At 39.4% G+C, this 22,583-nt stretch overlaps 1 protein-coding gene across 6 annotated transcripts in view; it reads right to left on the bottom strand.

Moving 5' to 3' along the window:
- SGMS1 (sphingomyelin synthase 1) overlaps nt 1–22,583 on the bottom strand; it is a 264,910-nt gene that overhangs the window by 115,655 nt on the left and 126,672 nt on the right. For 5 of the 6 annotated variants that reach the window (XM_036264649.1, XM_036264650.1, XM_036264648.1 and 2 more), the window contains 3 exons: nt 20,014–20,053; nt 15,831–15,974; nt 2,007–2,249 (listed from right to left, as the gene is read on the bottom strand). The gene's annotated coding sequence lies outside the window, so the exon portion shown is untranslated. The remainder of the gene's footprint in view (nt 1–2,006; nt 2,250–15,830; nt 15,975–20,013; nt 20,054–22,583) is intronic. The other variant, XM_036264653.1, reaches the window with a different exon arrangement.

Here is a 22,583-nt window from a genome sequence, read left to right as displayed (position 1 = left end):
TCAAAGCTAGGCAGCCAGGCTTCGGTCCTTGTTCTCAACCACTGAGCGACAGCGTCTCCTCGGCGAGGAGGAAGAGCAGTAACTGAAGACTGATGAAGACCAGAGCAGGCCAGAGAAAGGCCAGAAACACCCAAGAACAGTTGAAGAGAACAGGGAAACAATACAAAAGAGTAAAAGGGCCATGACTGCTAATGACTCTACAAACAGTCCTAGCAAGAGATCCTAAAAGGATGCACTGTGGCCTGGCCGGTGTGGCTCAGTGGTTGAGCGTCAACCCATGTACCAAGAGGTCGCCGGTTCGATTCCGGGTCAGGGCACATGCCCAGGTTGTGGGCCTGATCCCCAGTGGTGGGCATGCAGGAGGCAGCCAATCGATGTTCTCTCTCATCGATGTTTCTATCTCTCTCTCCCTCTCCCTTCTTCTCTCTCTAAATATCAATAATGAAAAAAAATTATTTAAAAAAAAATAAGGATGCACTGTGAAAGTGAACCAGTTTTGGAATTCAGTGCTTGCTTAAAGACAACAATGACCAGAAGACACAAAAGCTGAGAAGATCCCATGTAGGTCCTTTATATAAGCCACATAATGACTTAGAAACACCTGTGAGGGAAGGTGTCACACACCCAAAATACTAGCTGTCAAGGGAGGGCCCGACAGCATGAGAATTGCTTACCAAGGCAGAGTTTCCGCTACCTTTTTCTTACATTTCTATAGCCAAAAAGACACGGAAAAGCCACCAGGGCTGTTGAATTCTCCGCAGGTCAGAAGGAAGGAGAAGACAGCAGGGGTGGAAAACATGATCCTGGTTGAGTAGGAGAGGAGAATGCACAAAGAAAAGGATAAAAATAAAGAGAAGCCATATTCTTGTCAGCCTCAAATGCGGCTGGCTCTAGAATGGCCCCCAGAACCCCATCCCTTATTATCCATGCCTGTATAACACGTCCCCTTGAGGGGGGTGGCACCTGTGATTTGCTTGTCGCCAGCAGAATAAGGTAAAAATGGTGAAATCCATGCGGTTACATCACATAATACTGTAATATCCAGGCTGCTACCAGATCCTGTCTCTTGCTGACTCTGATGACGCCAAGTGCCACGTGACGAGCTGCCCATGGGGACAGCCAAGTGAGGGCAGCCTCCAACTGACAGCAAACAAGAAACAGAGGCCTGAGGCCCAGAGCCCAAGAGAAGCTGACAGCTACCTTATGAGCTTAGAAGCAAATCCATTCCCAGTTGAGCCTCAGATAAGACAGCAGCCTAGTGGACATCTGACCGCAGCCGTACAAAGTGCCGCGCTAAATCGTGACCAGATCACGGGCCTCAGAAGCCGAGAGGGTCTGTGCACTGATTAAGCTGCTACATTCGTCATGCTGTTGCTCTGTAGCTGAAGATGACTAACATGGAAAGAAAGCGAGGGAAGAGTCCCTGATGCAGCCCACGTCCTTCTGGGAGAGGAGGGGAGGGAGAGGAGGGGAGGGAGAGGAGGGGAGGGAGAGGAAGGCTCAAAGGCCAGGGTCTGGCAGAGTGACCCAGGAATAAAAACATCTCTAATGTCTAGGCTTTTCATTTGATCATTCCTTTACTCTCAAGAATGCAGTGCTTCTAGTTTTAAAACGACATTTAAAAGGGCTCTCATTCAGTAATATTGATTTTGTGCTATAGAGATACTTTAATGCAGATAATTTAAGCTTCATGCTTTCTTAATCAAGCTGAATGAGTAAGAATAGTTTTCCTTAAGTGTTTCCTGAGCAAAAATTTCAAAATAAGAAACTAGAGACATTTATTCCACAATGGATTAAAACACAAAATTAACTTTGTCACAAATACATGTCAGGGAAGGGAGTGGGTCACCTAGCACCACCAGATCTACAGCCAAGAAAAAATGATGGACACGCTGGCGTTTACTCGTCTTGGTCCTCACAGCAATCCTGCTGTAGACAAGGCAGCCATAGCGTTACCTCCATTTTTAGAAAAAGAGCCTGAGGTTCAGAGAAGGACAGTGACATACCTGAGCTTACTCTCTAAGTGGCAGGGCTCGACTTTGAACACGGTTCTTCTAGCGGAGCCACAGTTTGTGCTTTTTGTCCTCTAGGCCACCAAGAAGTGAGCAGGAAGGGCAAAGCCTCTGAAGATGAGCGGAGATGAAAACTGAGGAGGGGACAGCTGAAAACAAAGACTGGCAGCGACGCAGTGTGACGTGATGTCATGTGACGGGTCAGCCCCACTTATTTACTAGCACAGCCTGGGAGAACTGGTGAAAAGGAGAGAAGAGAGAAAAATCAGACAACGGAGATGACAAATAACGCACTGGCTGTGGAAAATATGAGCAGAAACACCAACCAAACGGAGGAATTTGGGGAGGCATTTGGTTACGGATTGTGCCTACACGAGTAGTCAGCAAACGTTTTCTGTAAAGGACCAGAGTATTTTAGGCTGTGCAGGGCATGAGGTATCTTTTGCAACTACTCAACTCTGCTATTATCATGCAACAGCAGCCACAGGTAATACGTAAGTAAACGGACATGACTGTGTGCCAAGAAAACTGTATTTATAAAAAGAGGTCTCAGACCAGAGCTGGCCTTCCAGCTGTAGTTTGCTAGCCCCTGGCCTCCACAGGAAACCTATGAGATACTAAAGAAGCAAAGAGAAAGATGCTACAGCTGCCATAAAAAAATCTAGGGACAACATAACCATTCAGCTGGCAGCAAGTACCCGGGGGTGGGGGGACATTCCCACAAGCACCTAGTATGCACCGCCTTTTAAGACACTAAAGTGAAGCATCTGTTCTGTCTTAGTTTATCCAAGTTACTAACATTCAAAGAAACGCTGTGTTGACTAGGACTCACAGAACTGTTAAGCCTGGTCAATTCACATATTTTACATGGATGATTATGGAAGTAATCACCTCAATGATCCAAAAGTAACTGCAAAAGAAAATCGTCATGAACAGAGGCAACTGACTGAGCCCTGGCTTCCATCTCTGACAGGTCCTCCCACTGACTTTTTCTGTCCCATTTTCCTACGTAAAATCTTACTCCACATTTAGGTGTCAATTTAAATATCATTTTCTCCAAGACACCTGCCATACACTCGTATGACACAACCTTCTTCATTACTCTCGGGATACCGATAATTCCTCCCTAGGAATTATGGTCTGCTTCCTGGCTAGACCAGAAACCTTGTGAAGCTGCCTCGCTCAACGCCAAGTACAAGGACGGCAATGAGACTTTGATGAAATAGAAGGCTTTGGCATTTCAAATGACACTCTGTCCTGAGTGACTAAATACATAGCTGCTGATGACTAGCAAAGCATGATTTCACAGAGCAGCTTTGGGGATTTTCCAAACTGTACCATGTGTGATGTGATAAAGCCAACGAGAGAAGGTTACATCCAGATGCCAGTAAGCAAACATCCCCTACATTTAAACAGAATGAGGGCATGCCACCCATTCCTAAGTTTGTTAAAGGAGAAGCTACAAAGAAGTTTGTCTCATGCTCATCAGTTAAACAAAGCAAATGTGGTTTCAGTTAATGATAAAATGTTCATTATCCTAGGCGCCAGTATACTCAAAGTTATTTAGCTGCATAGATTTAAATCAAGTATCTGCACGATTTCCCTTTGTTTAAATAAATACACAGCATATATAAAAAGCACAAACATCCACACACATATAGAACTGCTTGAACTAAGTGAGAAAAATAGCATATTATATGATACATACAGTATAATCCATTTTTATAAAATAAAACAAACAAACCCTAAAAAAATACATGCCTCCCAAAATGATTGTACCTATTAGAAGGATTTGGTTTAAATTCATTTTCTTCCTTTTCATGTCAATATTTTCTTCTTCTTATACCATGATCACATATATTTGTAAAAAAAAATTTTTATGTATTTCAAACAAAAATCTCTTGCTGATCAGGCAGTATTTCAAAGCTGTTTAAAAGACACATTACATCCAGGGGAAATGTGGAACAGGGCCACGCTGTTATTATTTAACATAGCCCTGCTGAAAGAGTAAAAAAAAAACTGTTTCTGACCTCCTTAAATATTCCCCCATTCCTATCAATATCATAGTAATGACACATTCTGCTATGGTGAGCACCAGCAGACAAAAGCAAAATAGTACCAATGCTGAGGGTGTTAATTTCAGCTTCTCGGGACATTTTTACTTTTCCTGGAGCATGTTATATTTTAAGTTGGCCTAATTTCTCTCCGGTCTTGGACTCTGAGAACTGCACTAACTTATCTAGCTAATTTTAGTGACCAAAATACATAGGGGCAAATAACAAACGTCAAGTGAGATCTTCTGTCTTAAAGGTTATTTATATAGGGTCAAAAATTAGCAGCCAGGCACCGGCCGGTTTGGTTCAGCAGTTAGAGCATCAGCCTGTGGTCCAGAGAGACCCGGGTTCGCTTCCCGCTAAGGGCACGTACCTTAGCTGCGGTTTGTCCCCGGCCCTGGTTGGTCGTGTGGGTGGCAGCCACTCAATGTGTCCCTTTCACGTCGATGTTTCTCTCTCTCTCTCTCTCTCTCTTTCTCTCTCTCCCTCCCACTCTATCTGAACAAAAAATGGAAAAATGTCCTCGGGTGAGGAAAAAAAAAAATTAACAGCCAGACATTAGGAATGCTGGAATGGTTACTCAAAATTTATTTCCAGTGCTTACACTGGAGTCTTTAAATACACATACTAAGTATGGTAAACTTCAATTTATGTGATTATTGAGCATCAGCCTATGCCTAAATCAGAGGGATTACCAAATTTCTTAGCATATGTTTTAATAGTTTGCATTTCTTTTCACCAAGTATTCCATAAGTACTGTCTTGTGTTTAAATAATGCTCGATTGGTCAATAACAACAGTGTCATCCATTATACATGACTTGAAGATATTTTTAAACTCCAAATGAAAATAAGATTTGACACCTCTTTACAAGATCAGAAATAAACCACACAAAACAAATTCTTTAAGAGATTTTTGTATGATGACAGAGTTGCCCTCTATGCAATAACAATTACAAACTGTAAACAAATATAAAAATTAACTTTGAAGGCACTAGAAAACAACCCAAAGCAGGCAGAAAGCAGATGATCCACAGCCCTTAAAAGAAGGGAACCACAGTGGATGATAATTTACATATATACAGCTTATCCATGAGGGCACAAGTAAGTCTGTGCCATAGCAGATGGAATTCAAGCAGCAAACTACAGTCTTATTGGACAGAGAGTGGTTCTGCCATGAGCTGAAAAATGAGGAAGGAAATTCCCAAATGAGGAAGTCATGGAGGGTGAATTCCCAATTTTGCAAATAAATTCTACACTTGTTGGCTGAACCCAAAACTATAAGATTCCAAGGATCTGGGGGGTTGGGGGAGGGACAACAGTTGAAAAGTTTTTAGAAAGCTGCCAGATTCCAATAGCTGCCCATCTCGGAGAAATGTAAAGCTCAAGGTGTGCCAGATGTCAGGGGCCTGGGTAAGGCCCAAACTGTCCTTTGAAACCACATAAGCACCATGGCTTAAGAAATGAAGACCACTTATCTTGACTAGAGAATACTTCCTGGGAAATGACTGACTAAGTGGAAATAGCAAAGCATAAAGATGAGCCTACAAAATATCCAAGCTGATTTGCCATTATTTTAACAGAAAATAGAACTCTCCTTAGGGGACCGTAACAGAATCCCACATCATTACAGTGTAGCACCTACACTGTCCAGCATAAAATTAAAAATTCAGAGATATGTGAGGCAAGTGGAAAATTGAACACCACAAAGATAAATCAATCCATAGAAACACCTACAAATAACCCAGGAAATGGAATTAGAAGGCCAGAACTTTAAATTATAAATGCTAAACATATTAAAGAATCTACAGAGAAAGCTAGATATAATGGATAAAGAAACAGAAAATTTGAGGAGAAATATAGAAACTGTAAAAAAAAAAAAAAGAACCAACTGGTAATTCTAGAACAGAAAACTACAATATGAATTAAAAAAAAAAAAAAACAGATAAGATTAATAACAGATTGGACATAATAGTAAAAAAGGACTGGTGAACTTTAAGATATGTCAATATAAAGAATCCAGGCTAAAGCCTGGAGAGAAACAGTATTTTAAAAAGAGCTTCAGCCCAGCTGGTGTGGGTCAGTGGTTGAGCATCCACCCAAGCACCAAGAGGTCACCAGTTCAATTCCTGAGCAGGGCACATGCCAGGATTGTGGGCCAAATCCCCAGTGGGGGGCATGCAGGAGGTAGCCTATCAATGTTCTCTTTCATTGGTGTTTCTATCTTTTTCTAACATCAATAAAGAAAAAAAAAATTTTTTTAATAAAATAAGAAGAGCTTCAATGACTTCTAGGAAGTATCAAGTTCTAATTTACATGTTAAAAAAGAGTAGAGAAAACGGGGCAGAGAAATATATCTAAAGAAACATTGCCCAGAAATTTTCAAAACGGAGCAAAAACAGCAATACACCAAAGCAGGAAACTTAGTTAACCACAAGAAAGCCTCACTTAACCATGACAACCAAAGATAATAACAAAAATAATCTTAGAAGCAGCTAGAAAAGAAAAGGTATATTACGCATATACAAACAATAATAAGAATGATGGTAAGTATCTCATCAAAAGCAGATGGCCAGGAGAAAATAAACAACATCTTTAAAGAGTTGAAAGGGGAAAAAATGTTAACCCAGTATTCTATATATGACAAAAATATCTTTCAAAAATAAAAGGAAAATAAAGAATCTTCATATAAATGAAAACTGAATCTGCTGCCAATAGACCAACACTACAATGATGCTAAAGAAAGCTCTTCAGGCTGAAGAGAAGTAATACCAGATGTAAAATTTAATCTACAGAAAGGAACGAAGAATATTGGAAACAGTAAATGTGCAAATAAACATGATAGATTATTTCTCTTATTTTCTTTAAGACATAGTTATTAGATCTACTGTATCAAGTATTATATGTGTATATACACATATTTTATATATGCTACATTCAAAGTATAACACTGTATAGTTTGTAACATATGGATATAAAATACATGAAGACAACGGTGCAATAGTTGGGGAGTGGCAATTGAAACCATATTGTAGGTTTCATATTTTTATACAATGTAATAAAATATTAATTCAAAAAACATTTTCTATTAAGGATGAATATTGAACTCTGCAGAGAAACTACAAAAACAATAATGCAAAGAGGTCCAAGAGGTATAGTTGAAAACTTGAGAGAAATTAAAATGTAATACTAAACTATATTCAATTAAACAAAGAGAAGGGAGAAAATGAGATACAGGGTTTAAAAGCGTCTCAAGGATGGGGCATTTGGGAAACAACAAAATGGTAGATCTAAAACTAACCATATCAATAATTATAGTAAGTAGACTAAAATTGCAATTAAAATACACAAAAAAAGTAATACCCAACTATATGCTACCTACAACAGATGCATTTTAAATGCAAAGATGCAGATAGATAAACAGGTGGAACAGGATACACTAACATGAACTTAATATAAAAGCCAGACAAAGACAATAGAGGAACACTATAGACCTATACCACTTAGAACACATATATGCAAAAATACTCAACAAAATACAGTACTGGTGTAAGGTTATAAGAACAGAACAATGAAGCAGAACACAGGCCAGAAACAGACATGCGCATATATGGTCAACTGATGTTTTTTTACCAAGGTGCCAAAATAATTCAGTGGGTGTAAGGATAGCCTTTTCAACAAAATGGGCAGGAACAAATAGATATCCATATGAAAAGAAGACTAAGCCCTGACCTCACAGAGAACTAACTGTAAAAGCTAAAATTATAAAGCAGGAAAACATATGAGAATGTCTTTGTGACCATGAAATAGGCAAAACATACAAATAAAAGAAAAAGAAGCTGATAAATCAAACTTCATCAGAATGAAAACTCTTTCTTTTTAAAGACAGACTTAAGAAAACAAAAAGGCAACTCTCAGCTGCAAAATATGCACCATACATATATCCGACACAGGACTTCTTTCCAGAATATATGAAGAACTACTATAATTCAAGAAGTAAAAAGAATAAAAAAGTCACAAAACCCAATTTAAAATATCAGAAGACTTGAATAGATGCTTATAAAAGAAAACACAAGAATGGCCAATAAATACATACATGAAAAACATTTCAACATCATCATTATCAAGGAAATCACAGGAAGCCACAAGGTACCACATTACACCCACAAGAATGCTGATATTGAAAAGACTGTTGATAGCAATTGTTGGCAAAGGCTTGGAGCATACTGGAGTATGTCATGCACTGCTTAAATAACACTTAATTAAACATTATATTTTCCAAAACAAAAATACATGTATTTCATAAGAACAATAGCATCATTTTACATTTTAAAAAATCTCTTTAATATCTAGCTTAACAGAACGTAGAGGATTCCCATACCTATGTCTGCACCTTCCTCTGCTGTCCCGTATCCTGGCAGACTCAGAAAAACACTGCAGAACCGCACTTCTTGGTATTGTTATAAAAAGTTTTAACTCTGCAGACTCCAAGAACCCCCACAGGTCCCTACTACACTTTGAGAACTACTCCAGGGGATTTTATCCAATCCCTTGGTTTTAAATGCTATCTCTTCTAGGACAACTCTCAATTTAAAAAATACCTCTGAGCTGAATTCTCTTGAACTCCAGGTTCAAATAGCCAAATGTCTATTCAGTATTCCCCCTCCGAGTCTAACAGGCATCTATTCTAACTAATAAAGACTTGACCCCCATCCTCCTCACGTTTTCTTCCTGCACTTTGCCCCCATCCCAGTAAATAATAACTAATTTACCAGCAGCTCGGGTCAGAATCTCTAAAGAAATCCTGAACGCCTCTCTTTCTCTCAGATCTACATCTAACCCACATCCGAGTTCTATCAGCTTTTCTTTAGATATACGTCCAGAATCCCATCACTTCTTATCCCTCTGTTACTCCTTCCCCGCTAGTCCAAGTTTGCACACCTTGGTCTAGATTTGGTAATAGCCTCCTAACTGGTCTCCATGCATCCTTTTGTGTCCCCCTATAGTATGTTCTTCACAGGGCAACCAGAGGGATTTAAAGCATAAGTCAGATCACGTCACTTTTCTACTCAGGACCTCGGGTACCTTCTCTTCTCACTCAACGCAAAATCTGGAATCTTCCTCATGTCCTACAGAGATGCTCTGCGATCTGGCCCCCGACTACCTCTCTGAGCCCATATCCTTCAACTCTCCCCCCTTTCTCTCCACTCTAGCCATACTGGCCCCTCGGCTGCTGCTCATACAGCGTCACCTCGGGGCTTTGCAGCTGCAGCTTCTTCTGCTTGAAGCGCACTTCCTCAGACAGCCTGCCAGGCTTGCTCCCTGTCAACTTGAACACATCAAAGGTGCCATTCTCACCACCAGCTGTCCCTGTCCCTGCACTATTTTTCTGCCTGAAACTCATCATTATCTGACATCTGTCTGGTCTTGGTCGGTTCTCCCTCAGCCCATAAATGCAAAGTGGGGCTTTGTCGGGTTCGGCACCAGATCCCAGAACCCAGAACAATGCCTGCTATGTAGCAGGTGCTCGTGTGCATCGTTTGGGTGGACGGACAGATGCCAGTCCGGGGAGCACAGGAAGTTGGAGGTGCAAGTGATGAGGCAGAGAGGCCAGGTTAGCCACATGCAAAGCCGCACTTTGAAGGAGCAGAAACTATAAAGGTGGAAAAAGTCGCACCAGCAAAATAAAGACTGAATGAGAGTAAGTAAGAACGGCTGTTGGACTACTACAGAGGCCAGAAAACTAAAGGATGATCAAATGCTTATTTATTTCAAATAGTAGCACTCAAAATTTACTTGAGACATGAAAACATTTTGGGAAAAGCAGGGTTTTCTTTGACTATCACCTGAATCAATCCAGTACAATCTTACACTCTTTATATACTCAAATATATTTCATCTTTCCTTATACAAAAAAAAAAGAATGAATGACCCATACAAAGGAAAATGATTATTCTTTGCAATCCGTCAGCCTTCTGGTTCCAAGAAGAAGAAAACGCTACAATAGTTACGTTAAAGTGGGTTCTTGCTGACACTGACATCCAGTGAGTCTGACCAGAAACACTGAACAGCAAAGCACTGTGGTCAGAAGTCTGAGAACGTGTGAGGGTTACTCAATAGTAGTTAATAACGAAGTCACAACACTATAAACAGCAGAATGGCTGACAAATATTTTATCCAAATAGAATTTTAAAAAATGTTTCTTCATTCTGACCAAGACAGAAAAGCAGCATCTACGGACTGAAACCCTAGCAGGGTCCCCAGACTCAGCTGGCCGGTGCAGAGCGAAGTGGTCCGTCACCGGCTCCCCCTCCGAGGGAGGGGGGCAGGAACAGGAGGCTGCTCAGCACAAGGCAGATCCTCACAAGCAAGGTTCTGGGTTCACAGTCCACGTGGGACCTTCACTCAGTCCACTGCCAACGTGCTGTGTCACCATGCACACTTAAAAATGACCCTGTGCACCACGATCCCAGCGAACCGCCCTTCACAGGCTCCACGAACACAGCAGCAATGCGGTGTCTCCTAGCAGAGCAGAGAAAAAACTGTCCCGAGTTCGCCCTTCTAAGCTACTCCTTGTGTCCGTTTCTACACAATGAGGAGTGAGCTCTTTTGAGAGCTTGTAAATAAAACAAGAACAGAGGAATTTTTAGAGCAAATTAACAAAAATGAAAAAAATTTAAAGAAAAATCAGAAAGAAAAATTTCCTAAAAGTTTTTTCTTAACCTTCTTAAGAGACTTGAGAAAGGTTGGAACTGTGAGGTTCCACGTGCTGAGCAGAGAAGAGGAATCTGCTATTTATTACTTCTGCCTGGGAGCAGACACGGTTAAATCGTCTGTGCTCACCATGTATAACATGTTTTACTACAAGCTTCCTAAGATGAACGAAAATTTCCTTTTAGAGCTGTAGGGGAGAGAGCGCGGGCTTTGACTGTGACAGATCTGGGTTTGAACCAGACATCCTGCGCTCATGAACCGTGTCGCCTTGGGCAAGGCTGACTGGATTTGGATCTGGGCCTCGGTACTTACTGTCTTCTTTCCCGGAATGTTCTTCCCAGGAGGCTCATTCCCTCCCCTTGTCCTTACTTGAATGTTACCTTCTCATTGAGGCCTTCCCTGAACTCCTTACTTTGTGTCACAGAGAACACAGAACACACACACACGCCACTGATACTCATACTCCCATCCACTTCTCTGCTTAATTTTTTGCCAGAACCCTAATCATCATCTCCCATACAGGTATGTTACTTATTCATGGAGTTTATCCTCTTACTTCCACTAGGCTACACTCCAAGGTGCAGGTGTGAGATTTTTTTTTTCTCCTTCACTACCCAAAGTATCTAAAGGAGGACCTAGAACATAAAGGTAACACCAAATATTTGTTGAATAAAGGAAGCTTCTGGAAGCCTGTGCAAGGTTCCTGGGTTTTCACTAAAGAACATGTAAATAACAAAATGCCTTTGGGTATAAAAGGCATTCAGCAAATAGATACTATTATCTTCAGAGAAGAGACTACCTGAAACTGTAAGTGGAATATTTTTAAGTAGACTTATCTATTTATTATTTTATTTTTATTTTTTAATTCTCAACCGAGGATATTTTTTATTGATTTCAGAGAGAAAGGAAGGAGAGTGAGAGAATGAGAGAGAATGTGTGGGGGGGGGAGAGAAACATCGATATGAAAGAGAAATATCAATCAGTTCCTCCCATTCATTCCCCAACCAGGGATCAAACCTGTGACCCTTCAGCACATGGAACGATTCTGCAATCAACTGAACCACGCTGGCCAGGGCTAGAATACTTTTTAAACAATGAGCACAACAATGTCAGAGGTGACACAAGACAGCTGATTCAGTGACGAAAGAGTGAAAGAAGAAATAACTGGTACACGTCCATGGGTGTGAGGTCACTCTGGGTTACTGTGATGACAAGAATAAGACATTTATACATTTCCCTCCAGGAATCAAAGTTGAAGAGAGCAATGAGTCTGACAACACCTTCTGGATTACAAGTGAATATTATTTATGTGATCTTCACCTCCTGGCTACTGACCCCAAACAGGGCCCAATCACTAAAAAAAATAAGTCACTTTTATTTTACTTTGATTATCCATTTAAACATAAAAGCAACAGAATGTGAGAATGTCAGAAGAATAATAATACCTTTAAATATTTTTCTTAACAATTGATTTTCTGGCTGTGTGAGAGTTTATAAGTGGACATAGTAATAATGAACGTTTTTTCCAACCACAGATTTCGGGAGAAAAAGATTCTATAAATGAGCTATTACTTAGATAATCTTTGTTTTCCATTATGGTTTCTTTCCCAAATTAATATAGGTAGAAATAAATATATACAAAGTAAAAATACCCAACACATCTTTGAATGTGATATAAAAAATCATCAAAAGAATGCCCAAGATTTAAAAAAAAAAAAAAAACTCTGAATAAAAAAGAGAAAGACTTGTACGGCTGGTGTGGCCCAGTGGCTGAGCACAACCCATGCACCAAGAAGTCACCAGTTCAATTCCCGGTCAGGGCACATGTCCAGGTTGTGGGTCAAGGAGATGACCAATTGATGTTCACTCTCATCGATGTTTCTATCTCTCCCTCTCCCTTCCTGGCTCTCTAAATTCAATAAAGAAAAAAAAAGCGAGGGAGAAAGATTTATCAACACCAAGGAAGCTTTCTTCATTTTACTAAAGGATTTTTAAGAATTCTTTTAAAATTAATGAATTTTCTTTATTAAAATTATCATAGATACACATTTCAGAAATGCACTCACTGCATGGAAAAGTATGTTCTCAAATCCTGAGCAGAAAATAAAAAACAGTGAATGCTCTGAATTAAAACAGTTTAAAAGCCTGAAAATATTTATAACATGGGATGCAAACCATTTTCCTTAGAAACTATTTCCACCAATGCCAATTCAAAGTAAACAGTACAGTATTTTAAAAACAAACAACCACTTTTCAAGGCTAACTGTGCAGCTATGGTATGCTAACACAGTTTATAAAATTAAAACTTCCAAACACAGCTACTCAAAAAAATCATAAAAAATAAACCCCAAGCCCTTCAAATATTAATTTTAAAATTTCTAGTCGTAATACAGTCTTATGTAAGTGTACAGCTGACAAATCATGTCACTAACCCAGCTGGCATGCTCCCATGTTATGCTTCTGGTTCCCTCCATGGCAAATATCTAAAATACACGACTAACTTTCAAAATCTCAAAATACATAACTGGACCAGGCAACCATTATCCCTGCCCTGATGATTATAACTTGAGCTTTCTACCAATCTATATTGACATTTATTCCACTTGCTTAGTTAGCATCATAACATATGCTAAAAAAAAAAAAAAAAAAAAAGTATTCATTAGTGTAAGTCATGCCAAATATATTGCTGTTTCCAGGAAACTGTGTTCTAATGTAGCAATGCAGACTGAGGGATGGACCAGGAAGGGCTGTGCACAGTAAATCAGTAACTGGGTAAGACAGCAGATTCTCCTTTGCAAAACTAACACGGGATTCGCAGATGAAGAAAAAAGTTAACAACAGTACGCAATCCACTTAGGTTAATGAGTGGCACAGGTACACGTCACATATTTCTTCTGAGACTGACTTCTTCTTTGTATCACTGGCATATTTTACTAATTGCTGCTTTTTTCACTAGATTCCACTAATTCAGAACAAAATAAAATAACACTGAATTAAAGGACCAAAGTACATCAGAATCTCTCAGGACATTGCTATATGGACCCAAAAGAGAGAGCACATAAAAAATATATATATAACAAATAACCTCCTCATAATAAGGGAGTTATTTAGAAATCAAATCTTACTTAGAAGGGTAAAATTACACAACATAGTAAAATATTAGGCAAATAATTAATCAAGTCAATGAAGAAAAACCAATCTCATTTTATTTTTGTGTGAATTTCTAAGTGTTTGTTTTTTATATTATTTCAGACTTTAAAATGCTGCAAAAATAGTAAAGAAATTTTTATGTACATACGTATGTACACACACACACACACACACACAGAGCAAGAAGTATTAACATCATTCTAAAAGTCAGAGATACACTCAGAGGAGCGGCAGTCTCCATCCCTTCTACCTCATTCCCATCCTCCATCCATTCCATTCTGTTCCACTGACCCGTCCTATGGTATTTTTTCTTGTACAAATGAGCAGATACCTACATATTTTCTTATTTCCTCTTTCTTACATAAAAGATAGCATACTATATATATTCTTTTGGATTTTGTATTTTTCATTTAAAATATACCCCTAGAAATCATTTGAAAAATATCCTCAGGTGAGGATTTTTTTTAAAAGGTATATTTGATACTGTCTCATACCAATAATATACTCTCAGTAAAATTATGAAACAGCAACAGTTGAAAGTATTTAATTTTAATGTGTTAATTTAATGCTATGAATATAATTATAAACCAAATAAGATGCCATGAAATGGGGAAAAGTAGCAAATAACAGTGAAAAGAGTAGAGCAGAAAATTAAAATTCCACAAGAATTAGGATATTTTTCAAACCCTGCTTCAAAAAGGGAAAACAGCAAGGTTTCCTGTCTCCATGGCACACCACAGGAGACAGACAGACCTAGTGCTGAACCCCATTTCTGCCACTGACTCTCTAGGAAATAGTAGGCCAGTTATTTAACCACTGGGAACTTCAGTATTCTCATCTAGAAAATTGAACTTGTTTCATGTTTTCATGAGTGTATGACGATCAGAGATGTAAAATACTCAGGCCCTGGAAACATCTATAGTGTTCTATACTGATACATGAAAAAAAAAAAAATCCTAAAGGATCAAGGTGATATATATGACATAGGCTACACCATAAAAAAAGAGCCAGTGCATCAAAAGCCAGACATGCACTGAAGGTCACAGCATATGAAATAATGAGTGACCCTGACCTTGGCGATATAAGTTGCTGAGGAGATAAGAATTCAAGACCAGCCCTGGCCTGTGGCTCATTCTTTGGAGGGACGTCCTGTACAGCAAAAGGTTGCAGGCTAAACTCCTAGTCAGGTCACATACCTGGGTATCAGGTTCCATCCAGTCAGGGTGCATGTGGTAGGCAACCAATCTATGTTTCTCTCTCACATAGATGTCTCTCTCTCTCTCTCCATCTCTCTCTCTCTCTCAAAAAAATCAATAGTAACAGAAAGAGTAAGGATTTAAAAAAATAATAATTAAAGGCTATAAAGCAAAAAAAAATGAAGTAAATATGTAACTGACATGTGGGGGAGACAAACAGGTCAAAGTTAATGACTAACAGGAAACTAGCCAAGCCCATACAGCCACCACCCAATCAGATACAGCCTTGACGTCCTCCAAGCTATGAGTAAAGCCAGTGAATAACAGCTGATTCAAAGGCTACACATCACTGAGCTTTGATACGGACTGCCCCATTCCCAGAAAAGAAGGCAGAAAGGTCTCTGGCTAGAAACCTGTTATCGCTTTCATCTGCTCAGAGTCCAGCGTTGCCTCTGTCACCTTTACTGTGTTTCAGGCAATAGGAAGGACTCTAGAGGCACTGAGTCAGAGCTGCTCAAGGAACGGTTAAGAGTGACATCCCACTATATAATCAGGTTTAGGGAACAACAGCCACTGGTGTATTTGAGACCACAGGGTGAGGTTCTGCCCCAAGAACAACCTCCACTCCCAGAGAATGGCTCGCCTTGACTTAGCACAGCAGAGTGGGTCACACCACATCCACTCCAAGCTCTAAGTTATCACATACCTCCAACAGCTACTGTTACACATTTATCGATAGGTTCCTTTAAAAGTATTCTCATGTACGCTTCCTGGGGCAGGGTCTTGTCTTCTATTTCATAAGTTTCACAACCAGACACTTTTGTGCCTCCCAAAGAACTCAATGGTGTACCTAGAAGAAAAGGGCACTTTAAGCTTAACCACTTTAAAAATGGAATCACAAAATTCTAAAGCTGGAAGAGACCTTATAAATCCAGTAGACCTCACTATAAATAAAAGTATTGAAGTATTAGATTGGAAACAAGAAATTCACAATTGACCTTCCCCACCTCTCACTCCACCTTGTATGTATGTATGTATGTATTTTCTTCAAGTTTTCTGTTGTTCTAAAATATGCATAACATAAATCTTACCCCACTTTTTCTTATTGAAAAATAAAGTTTATAACCCTCTATCATAGAGAGATTTCTTTTATATGCTTACCTATTACGATTGTCAACACGTAACTAATTTCATAAATTAAGTATAACATCTTCAATATGAAAACAAAGGGTAACTACTAAGACACCTTCTTTACAAGTTGACTGATAAAAAAGATGGTCATTTCTCTGAGACTCAAACATTACCCTCATAAATTATACCTTCTAGAGTTATCATATGTGAAAATGGGTGTTGCATAACCAGAAAGCTAGAGATAATGTTTTGCATGTGACAAAGAATAAAGAGTTAGTTGTTCATTGAATCCCTCATTTACAGTCATTTGTGCTTACATGTGAAAGAATGTGGAATTCAACGGTAGCTAGCAAGGCAGCATTTTGTTTTTATCATGTTTAACTTAATCAGTAGCATTCTATTTTTTCCCCTGGAATAATCTGTTAGAGATGGGTTCTCAATCCTGTTTAGGATCATGTAAGCCACGCATCACAGCGTACCGGGCGAAAGCTAAGACTGTTCTACTACCACGTAATTCAGGAGGATCTTGAACTCTTTGAAGCTCAGGTGCCAAACTGAGTAGCAGCTATCCTGAGCCAACTAACAGACTTAAGAGGACACAATCCCTGGAACAAAAAATTTTTTAAAATACTCTTGACAGTCCCTGAGGACCTAGTCATACCAATCAATTTCTCATTTAATCATTCTTTATTCTATCTGTCAGAAATAGTGTTACACTGTAAATAATCAATAAGAAGCTGCTGTCACAACTAACTAAAAGTAACATAGGATTCTCTTGCCAGTATGTTAGCTTGCAAATACTCAATTAAAGGTTCAGAGTAAAATATATTTAGATAAAACATCATCTAATAATACCAACATATAGTATATACGTCTAGAGATAAATCAAGGGGTTCCCCCAAAAAAGTATATCTCAGGAAATAGAGCGTCACTTTATAGTCCAGACTTTACTAAGTCTCATATAAAAACAAAAATCTCAGTTTATTTTGTATAATGAAATAATGTTTGGGAAAGTAACTTATATGTCACTTGACTGAAATTGGTTAACTAAAGGAAGCAAAGAAATAGACTGAACAATTATTTTTGGAGGCAGGACCTAACAGTAGAAAATATGAGATAAAACTTTTTAAAAACCTTTTAAATATAATTTTAAAAAGCAGTATGGACTTTGGGATTGTAGGTAGCCAATGGAATAGGGCTGTTTATCTCTGTTTCTTTCTACATCCCCGTTCAAATTACAACAAAGAGGAAAGAAGATACAAATCCACAAGGATAAAAAGAGCAGCAAAGTGTATTAGAGCAGACAACAGGCAATGCCTTTTAGAAGCTGAACACAGAGACGGCTGCTGAGCTGAGCAGAGCTGAGCAGGATGGAACCTCACTTCCTGCAGAGCAAACAAAAAGCCCAGCAGACTGCTTCTGAAAGGCTCAGGAAATGGAGCTTCGGGGACCTGCAAGGAGAGGGTAAGGAGTTGAGAAGAAAGGGGGACTGGTTGCACGTCTGTATAAAAAGCAGACCCTTAGCCCTACGGGTGTGGACTGAGTGTCAACCCATGCACCAAGAGGTCGCCGGTTCGATTCCTGGTCAGGGCACATGCCCAGGTCGTGGGCCTGATCCCCAGTGGGGGGCGTGCAGGAGGTGGCCAACTGATGTTCTCTCTCATCGTTGTTTCTATCTCTCTCCCTCTCCCTTCCTCTCTCTCTCTAAATGCAATAAAAAAAAATTTTTTTTTTTAAATCAGGGACCGCCCTGGCCGGTTTGGCTCAGTGGTTGGAGTGTCGGCCTGCGGTACAGAGAGACCCTGGTTCGGTTCCCGCTAAGGGCACGTACCTCGGTTGCAGTTTGTCCCCGGCCCTGGTCGGTTGTGCGGGTGGCAGCCACTCAATGTGTCCCTTCACGTCGATGTTTCTCTCTCTCTCTCTTCCTCTCTCTCCCTCCCACTCTACCTGAACAAAAAATGGAAAAATGTCCTCAGGTGAGGATAAAAAAAAAAAAAAAAGTGGAAACACAGAGGAAAGAGAAAAGTGCGAAGAGCACAAGAAAACAGCAAAATAATTCAATTCATATTCTCAAAGGAAAAGAGAATATCGCATTTGTGAAATAAGAACAGTCCTATTTTTTAAAAGAAAATATTCAGAAACCAATTTAAAAATAAATTTCAAATTACAGATACGCTAGCAGAAATTAAAAGTTCAATAAATAGTAAGAAAATCTCTCAAAAAGTAGAACTAAAAAACAAAGAGATAGAAATAGCTAAGAAAAAGACATAAAAAATTAGAGGTAAAATTACACTAATAGGTCCAAGTAGCCGACTGCCAGACATGCAGAAAACAGTGAATAAGATGGAAAGGAAATTATTAAAGAAATAGTACGAGAAAATGTCCCAAATTGAAGAGCATGAGTTTCTGATTTGACGGAACCGTGAGCATCAAAAGATCATAAGACCTATGACCCAATTTGAAATTCCAGAATTCTGGGAATAAATAAAAGAGTCAAACGTTTTCTAGAAAACTGAAACTGCTCATACACAACTAACTGTGAAGCAGAATGGCCTGAGACATTTCAACATAAATGTCACAAAGTTCGGCCATGAACAAAATAGTCATAATAAAGCAAACATTAAATATTTATTTAACTTCAGACTGCAACAGGACTGCATCCAGAGAGCAGAGAGACAGTCAGGGTAGGTGTGCGCTGAGAGGAAAGGGATGTATATGAGACGTAAACCCTCAGCGGGGAATCAATGTATCAGTCTACAATTTAAACATTAATCAATAAATGGCACTTAAAGCCTATACTGTGTTATTTATAAATAGGTACACGAACACCAGAAAATACAACTAAGAGTTGGAAAGTGCTATTTTTGGACAAAGGAAGAGTGGGAGTAAAAAGCAAACAGGGAATGGCTATTATAGTATTATTTTGATTTTAAACGGTGTGCATGTAATTACCTCAAAATAATTAAAGTAAATGAATGGAAGGAAGAAAGATTTAACAAATTGTCACACAGTGGAGATGTCCAATGTTCATCTGCACAGGAATAATAAAAATAGCAACTGTCCTAACATTATGTAAATGGTCACTTGTGACTCAGAATAAAATTGCCAATACAGCACCATATATGAATTCTGCAAACAACTAAAATGATAACATGATGTAGAAAATGATATTGGATGCTTCAAAAATGTACCCTAGCCTTGGCTGGTGTTGCTCAATGGTTAGAGCATCGGCCTGCACACTGAAGGGTCTCAGGTTCAATCCCAGTGAAGGGCTGGGTTGCCGCTTCGATCTCTAGCCCTGGTTGGGGTGGGTGTGCGAGGCAACCAATTGATGTTTCTCCCTCTTTCTCTTTCTCCCTCTCTCTCTCCTCGCCCCTTCCACTCTCTCTAAAAATCAATGAAAAAAATATCCCCGGGGAAAAATTAACAACAACAACAAAATGTAACCCTAATAATGAAGATGCTAATATCAAATGTGTCACTAACATCAAATATGTATATAAAGAGCTGTAAGAAAATTATTCTGAAGTAGAAAGAAGCATTAGTTATAATATTGTTTTATATAAATTTGTGATTAAATACAAATACACAAATAATTAAATAGTATAAATATGTTTGATTATTACATCGATATCCCCAAAGCATTCCTTATATGTTTAAGTTGGCCATAAAAACTGTTTGTTCAGTTCTTTCATCAGGAAGACAGGAAATATAAACAAAGCATAAAGGGCACATAAGGAAATTTAAAATCCATTTACCTGATTCATGTTATTTTTCTTCATCAGCCTTCTTTCCAGTCTAGGAGAAAAGAACAAGTAAATTAAAGTTCACTCTTTAGGTAATGAGCTGCTTATAACGAAAAACAAAATAAGAAACACTAAACCCCAAAGTAGCTGTTATTCACTTCTTGCCCCCCAGTCATAGCAAAAACTGTTCTTTCCCACTTGCCAGATAATTTCTGACTGCCATGGTGTTCAGAGTAAGGTTACAAGGCACACCTAAGCAGAAGTAAGCGTGTGCTTCCAATGCCAATAAAACTTTGCATACCAAGTACATCTAATGGTATAACATGAATTTTAAAATCACGTACTCATGAATTCTCTCTTATCCGTTCAGATAAATAACTGCTACTTAACAATATGGAGAAAGACAAACAAGCAAGAAAGCACATTTTTCAAACTATAAGGATTATAACTGTACGGGTGAAAGGGGTAGCAAGCAACATCTTTAAATTTTCAGTTTTAGCAGGACACAATCAATCTCAAGTGCAACAACTGGAGTCCATACACATATATGTATGATCAAAGAGCTTATAGGCTTTAACCCACATCACTTTAAAGGCTTCGAAATGCTTCCTCATTTACTTTCAGGAAACATGTTCTAAACTAAAAATAAATAAGGCCCTTTGAAAACACATACGTGAATATCAAGTCAAGCGCCACTTAAGGACAGGGATGTGCTCTGCGAACGTCACCAAGTGCACCTGCACGAACCCAGCCGGTAGGACTGCCACTGTGGCTGTGTGCTATACTTTCATAGGACTGACAGCACGGTAGGCCTGTCTACACCAGCGCCACCACAAGCCGGAGAAATTGTGGTGTAACCCTGACAGCTGGCTTTTCCTTTTGGAATGCAGGCGTCAGATTTGAGCTTTGATTGCCTGGCTCAGGCCTCCCTCCAGAGAGGCACCCTTCAAGGAAGGCTATCTCCAGTAAACACATTGCAGCCACCGGACTAGATAAAGAGCCAAGCTGCCTCCCCCACCGAGGCTCCTTTGTTTTAGAGATCTTGGTTGATCTAGATAACTGACCATCTGAACTACTTGTTTCTTTCTCTTCCTGAGCTTTAATGGTTTTAAATTCACCAATAAAGAGGGAAACTGGGAAACCCTAGACTCCACCCTCTTGGATCCCAATGAAGGCAGAACCTCAGGCCCATGTACTCTCTCTCTAACCTCCACGTGGCTGTGAGCCCCCTAGAAGGCCTTGTGGCACTTGTGTAAGTGAGAAACATTTTTTTCTTCAAAGTTTCCTAATGGTTATTGCTGAAGGGTGTCTTGCAAGGTAATAAGAACCAAAAGGATGAGTCCAGTTGTAATACTGGAGTAGGAAGAGAGGGGGTGTTTGGTGGGAAGTTCACAGGCCCCAGGGGAGTGCCCTCAGGCATTTGTAGCAGTTACCAACACGGACTGAGAGGGCACAAAACAGTAATTTTCCTGACATTACAGTGGCTACCACATGACTGGGCAATAGGAATTTTCGTCTCCACTATAATGAGACCACCATCCTATATGTCGACCACCTGAAACGTGCTACGCGGCGTGTGACTGTATTTGTAAATTACATAGGTGAATTATGATGCTTGCAGAGAGGTAGTTTCCTTAAAATTAATAAACAATTATGTTAACATATGTATTACAAACAGAACAAAAAACACAGAAATCTTAATTGGCTTACTTAATTTTCCTAAAGTGAAGATATATGTGTGACCACCACTGTTCCCCAAAGGTCATCACTGCCCTGACTTCAAATACCACACATTAGTTTTGCCTGTTGGAAAAGCTATTCTATTTCAGTGATCTGTCTGAGAGTCTAAGAGTCCCAATATCTGAATCAAAATAAAATGCTTTAGGAAGACAGAAGCAAACAGTCGCCTACTGCAAGGGGATGCTAGTTCAGCAGATGTGTGCATGTCTAAGGAAGGTGTTTTGTCTGGTTGGATGATGGTTTGAGGTTGACCTGCAAGTTCTCCAGAGGCTGTAGGACAGAGAAGTGGCTTATGATATAAGTAGCAGGGAAAGGATGAATGTACTGCTGAGGATGAGATGGGGAAAGGGGAGCAGAGGAAAGAGGGGAGGGGGGCAGAGGGAGTTTGGACCTTCTTTCTATAGGTACAAAAACACCTATAAAATAAAGATAATGGCCAAGCCAATGTGTGCTAGAAGCTACACTAAGTTACTGATGCATCATCATCTCTTTTGATCTTCCCTTTGCTATGAAGCCCATAGACGGACGAGATTAAGTCTCAAGGCAGCTAAGTATGGTGCCGAAGGAGGCAAAGCTGTTCTTCTCAGCTTCCATGCAGGATTAGAGACATCAAAAACAAAAAGGAAAATGTTCACAGAAAAGAAGCCATTGTAATTAAACACAGAGTATATTGTATTGTTTCTACCAATGAATCATTTAAAGGAAAAGAACCAAGGGATTCAGGGTCCACAAAGTCTTCTGAATTACCAAAAAAATTAAAGGTTCTGTCATTTGTATCTGATCTTTCTATAGCAAAGGATATGTTTCAAAAGAAATCCTTCCGCTCCACAAGGTCTGATTTT

This window comes from Molossus molossus, unplaced genomic scaffold (assembly GCF_014108415.1).
Source record: "Molossus molossus isolate mMolMol1 unplaced genomic scaffold, mMolMol1.p scaffold_m16_p_17, whole genome shotgun sequence".
Classification (NCBI taxonomy): domain Eukaryota; kingdom Metazoa; phylum Chordata; class Mammalia; order Chiroptera; family Molossidae; genus Molossus; species Molossus molossus.
This window is presented reverse-complemented; position numbering and strand designations above follow the sequence as displayed.